Below are 5,871 nucleotides of genomic sequence, written 5' to 3' on the forward strand. Positions count from 1 at the left end.
GTAACATAATAATATAACCCAAATTATATTTGAGTCCTATAAGAAAATTTTATTTGAAACCAAACAAAACACATTTTTTTTCTAGTCGCTACAAAGTATCCTACACAATCAAATAGTTGTTTGCGCATTGATAGGGTGGATTTGACTGTGGAAGAGACTTTCATTCTTGAGCATCTTCAAGACTACTTGGAGAATCTTCTTGTACGTTCATAAGATAAAACATCAGCAGTTGAAGAGATAAGTCAGATCTCTTACATTATGGAATCTGCTCCACCCATCAGCAGAAGACAGTTTGGGGAACTTAGTTCAGGACCAAGTAAACCACTGCCTTCTGTTTAGAAAGCACCAATTCTTGAGCTCAAGTAATTGCCATCACATCCGAGGTATGTATATTTTGGAGAGTCATCTACGCTCTCTGTGATTATTGCAAACGAGATGACAGAATTAGAAGAACAGAGATTACTAAGGGTCTTGAGGGAACACAAAACAACCATTGGGTGGTCTATAGCAGACATCAGAGGAATCAGTCCATCAATATGCATACACAAAATCTTGATGGAAGAAGAGTATAAGCCAATAGTAGAAAATTAGCGCAGATTGAACCCCACCATGAAGGACGTTGTGCGAGCAGAGATATTAAAACTCCTTAATGCAGGCATCATCTATCTGGTTTCTGATAGCAAGTGAGTTAGTCCAATCCATGTTATTCCAAAGAAAGGAAGTATTACAGTGGTAAAGAATGAAAACAATGAGCTGATACCGACTAGACCAGTCACGGGATAGAGAGTATGCATAGACTACAAACAACTGAACAATGTAACTAGAAAATACCACTTTCCTTTGCCCTTTATCGATTAGACGTTGGAGACACTAGCTGGGCATTCACACTAATGTTTCTTGGATGGGTATTCAGGTTACAATCAGATTGCAGTAGCTCTAGAAGATCAGGAGAATACTACATTTACATGTCGTTATTGTACTTTTGCATACAGAAGGATGTCATTCGAGTTATGCAATGCACCTGCCACATTTCAGCGATGCATGATGGCAATTTTTTCAGATATGATGGAGAAAATTATTGAAGTCTTCATGAACAACTTTTTAGTTTTTGGTTCATCATTTGAAAATTGTCTCTCAAATCTGGGAATGGTCTTACGGCGTTGTGAGGAAACAAATTTGGTGTTAAACTGGGAGAAGTGCCACTTCATGGTATATGAAGGAATAGTACTTTGGTACAGGATTTTAGCAAATGGTATCGAAGTGGATTAAGTAAAGATTCAGGTGATAGAGAAGCTTCCTCCACCAACTTTAGTTAAGGGAGTACGTAGCTTCCTCGGCCAAGCAGGGTTCTACAGGAGGTTTATTAAGGATTTCTCTAAAATCACAAAGCCGCTCTGTAACTTGCTTGAAAAGGATACCCCATTCAACTTTTCTGAAGAGTGTTTGATAGCGTTCAACACTCTGAAAGAAAAGTTAATTTCTACATCAGTTATAGCTACACCAGATTGGGACCTGCCATTCGAACTGATGTGCGACGCTAGTGATTATGCAGTGGGGGCAGTATTAGGTCAAAGAAAGAATAAAATTCTCCATGTTATCTACTACGCAAGCAAAACTTTGATAGAGGCACAGCTGAATTATGCAACAATAGAAAAGGAGCTATTGGCCATTGTGTTTGCCTTCGATAAATTCAGACCATATCTCATGGGACAAAAGGTTATTGTCTACATAGATCATGTGGCCCTGAAATATCTAATGTCTAAGAAGGATAGGAAGCCGAGGTTGATTCGGTGGATACTCCTTCAAGAGTTTGATTTGGAGATCCGAGACAAAAAGGGATGTAAAAATGTGGTAGCAGGTCATCTTTCAAGACTTGAACAAGCAGAACAGAAAGACGAGGGTGATATAAAAGATTCATTCTCAAATGAGCGTATCTTTGTAGTTGATAGTGGGCCATGGTGTGCGGACATAGTAAACTACTTAACGTGTAATGTGCTTCCTCTTAAGTTTACATAACACCAAAGGAAGAAGTTCTTTTCAGAGTTGAAGTATTATCATTGGGAGGATCCCATCTTATACAGGAGGGGTGCTGATCAAATAATCCGATGGTGTGTACCAAATGAAGAGGTCTCTAAAATTCTGGAGCGTTGCCACTCTTCTGCTTATGTTGGGCATTTTGGGTCTTATAAGACAACGGCGAAGGTTTTACAATAAGGGTTTTATTGATCGTCACTATTTAAGGATGCACATGAATATGTGAAACACTGTGATCAATGCCAACGTACAGGGACGATCTCCAAAAAGAATGAGATGCCTTTGAATTCGATTCTGGAAGTGGAGCTCTTTGATGTTTGGGGGATCGATTTTATGTTACCATTTCATTCTTCTTATAAAAATCAGTACGTTTTGGTGACAATTGACTATGTATTGAAATGGGCAGAAGCAGTAGCAGCACCAACTAATGATGCTCGAGTGGTTGTGAATTTTTGAAGAAGAACATATTCTTGCGCTTTAGCACTCTTTGAACTATCATTGGCGATGGCCGTAAACATTTCTGCAACAAGCTTTTGGAATCAGTATTAGCAAAATATGGGGTAAAATATCGAGTTGCTACACCTTATCACCCCCAAACAAGTGGCCAGTTGGAAGTGTCAAATAGGGAGCTAAAGAGAATTCTCTAGAAGACGGTGAATAGCTCAAGAACTGATTGGTCACGAAAACTTGACGATGCATTATGGGCATACAGAACTGCCTACAAAACACCAATAGGCATGTCACCATATCGCATTGTATTTGGAAAAGCCTATTACCTTCCAGTGGAATTGGAGCATTGAGCATATTGGACAGTAATGCAATTAAACATAGACCTAACAGCAGCTAGAGATAAGATGATGCTATAGTTGAATGAGTTAGATGAATTTCAAATGGATGCCTACGAGAATGCAAAAATTTACAAAGAAAGGACAAAGAAATTGCATGATAAATACATCCAGAGGCGTGAGTTCACTTCAGGTCAAAAAGTATTGTTGTTCAATTCTATGTTGAAACTTTTTCCTGGGAAATTACGTTCTAGATGGTCTGGTCCATTTACAGTTGTTCAAGTCTTTCCACATGAGGCAGTTGAAGTGACTCACGAGATAAAATGAACCTTCAAAGTAAATAGGCAGCAGTTGAAAGCATATTAGGGCGGTGACTTTGATGACGAGAAGTCACTTACCTAACTTCACAACCCAAAATGATCGATCTGACAGTCTAGCTAAAGACTATAAATTAAGCGCTAATTGGGAGGCAACCCAATCTTCTAACCCTTTTATTTGCCTTCTGCATCGCATAATATATAGATTTGTTTTGATTACTAGGTTGCATTAGATTTATGCACGTTTTATTTTGTAGGGTATCACCATCCTTAATACTCCCCTTAGACCATTTAATTTATTGTTGGTATTTTGATTGTTTGGGCTAAGTAACACATATTTTAGGTTATTTGCATGTTTGATTTGAATTGCTTTATGCAGGAAGATGACGTCGCGGAACACTCAAACCAACATAAACCAAGGGAAAAGCATAATGGAAAATTTGCTAGTTGTCACACATAGGGCCTCACACATTCAACAAAAAATTTGGGGAGTACCTTCTTCCTTTTCTCCCCTACCCCTTTATGTGCTTATTTATATTTTATGACATTGATGACAATGTCGATTTTAAGTTTGGGGGTGAAAAAAAAATTTTAATTTTTGTTTTTCGTATTTTTTTTTAGTGTTTGTTTTAGCTAGAAAAAATTGAAAATTAAAAAAAAAAAAAAAAACCTCTTTTATTCAGTTGTGTGCTTGTGTGGGTTAGAAAGTTTAGGTCAACAATGATGATTAAATTTGAGATTTAGTATTGATTTATGAACTGTGGATATGTTACATACTAGATTAATTGAAGTTTAACCTTGCAAAAGTTGATATTATTCGCACATTAGAATTGAGTTTCACATTATGATGAAATGAGTCGTTTCATGCCCTTGATAGGTTGATTTAGTTGGATATAGATGCTTTACCCCAACCATACTAAACTAATTATCCTTAGACCAAATTTAGCAGAGTTTGGGGTGATTTTATTATTGTAGAAAGATACGGATGTGGCCAGGGATTCCTTGTATGAAAAAGATAAAAATTGTGTGGATTGTCTGCGGTGAACAAGATAAAATTGGGTGAAAGTCTTGAGTTAGAGGTCAGTTTTCTTGAATAGGTGTATGATAAAGGGCATTGCACTAATCAAAACATATATTTTAAAATTTAAAACTTCTCTTTGAAGCCTTTATGACTTGAGCAATTAAGCATGCAAGGATATCTTAAAACCTGATGCTCTAAAGTCATCTTGGGAGTCATCGGCCTAAAACTCGCTATAGCGATCATATAGAAAGCAATCAAAGATGAAGTTGCCCTTGAAAAAAATAAAATAAAATAACTATTCTCTTTAAAGCCTTTTTGACTCGGGTTATTAAGCCTATAGGGGTGTTTAAAAATTTGGTGCCTGAAAGTCGTCTGACTTGGGAGTCATCGACCTAAAGTCTACTACATGGGTCATCTAGAAATAGGGATGTCAACGAGTCGAGCATAGCCAAGCCCGAGCCTAAAACTTTTGACTCGAGCTCGACTTGTTTAAAATGGTCGAGCTTTTTTACGAGCCCGAGCCGAGCTTTTTTCGGTCAAAAAATTTCAACTCGACTCGAGCTTTTAGCTTGGATTTTTTCGAGTCGAGCTGGGCTGGCTTGATTTTTTCTGGGCTGCCTTGACTTTTTATTTATTTTTTTCTTTCATTTCGTTGCCTTGAAAGATAGCGTTTGCTGCCTTTTCTACCTTTTAAAATGCAGAATTGCTGCCTTTTTAAAGGCAGAATTCTGCCTTTCATTTGCTGCCTCTTTTTTTTTTCCTTAAAGGTTCGCGATCCGACTTGAGCTCGGCCCGAACCTCAGCTCCGTTGCTCCCAGCCCCGAACCGGGCCGCGGGCTGCCCGAGCCATTGAGCCTTTTTAACATTCCTATCTAGAAAACTTAAGAGGGAATGCAAAAAAAAAATAAATAAATAAATAATAATAATAATAATAATAAATAAAATAAAACTGCACTAAATGCTTGTTAAGTCCTAACACTTGTTCGAGAAAATTTGACTTTCAATGAATGATAATTAGCCTAGTTGAGTCTTGACTGTCGAATCAATCAAATAATTGGAGAATCCTTGTTCATTAAGGTGTTGACTTGCAATTAGTGACGTCTACTTGAATTGGAGAGGATGATGATAGTAATGAAAAATTCAACCTTAGATCACACACTAGGAAAAGAGTGAAAAAAGAACAAGTTTGGGGGTGTGTGAATCTTACGAGAGATGAAAGGATATATTTGACTATAGAGGGTTAGAAATTGAAACAACTTGTGAATTCTTTAATGTCAACTTAATTTTTCACACACTCACGTTGATTTTGCATTGGAAGAGTGGATATTGGTTTGGTATTGTGACTTTGAAGCAATTTGTAGATTTAATACCGCAATCTCAAATTCTGAGGTAAAAAGTTAGACTGTCCAACTAAATATTTTTGCATGTTTGTTGTTATCTAGGTTATGATTGTGTTCGAGGACGATCAAAGGTTTAAGTTTGAGAGTGTTTGATAAGTGTATTTTGTGCATTTATTTATGCCATTTTACTAAACGTTTATGTCGTTTAATTATTAATTTTTACTTAACTTGGGCTATTTTTATTGTCTTTAGTGACGAGCCCATTTGAAGCAATTGGAAATAAAGAATGATGAAATTGAATGAAACCGACAATTCTAGAGCTCAACTACCGTATTTAAAAATTGAAGAGGACATGGGCTGTATAATTAAATAGA

Source organism: Olea europaea, chromosome 18 (assembly GCF_002742605.1).
Source record: "Olea europaea var. sylvestris chromosome 18, O_europaea_v1, whole genome shotgun sequence".
In the NCBI taxonomy this organism is placed as follows: domain Eukaryota; kingdom Viridiplantae; phylum Streptophyta; class Magnoliopsida; order Lamiales; family Oleaceae; genus Olea; species Olea europaea.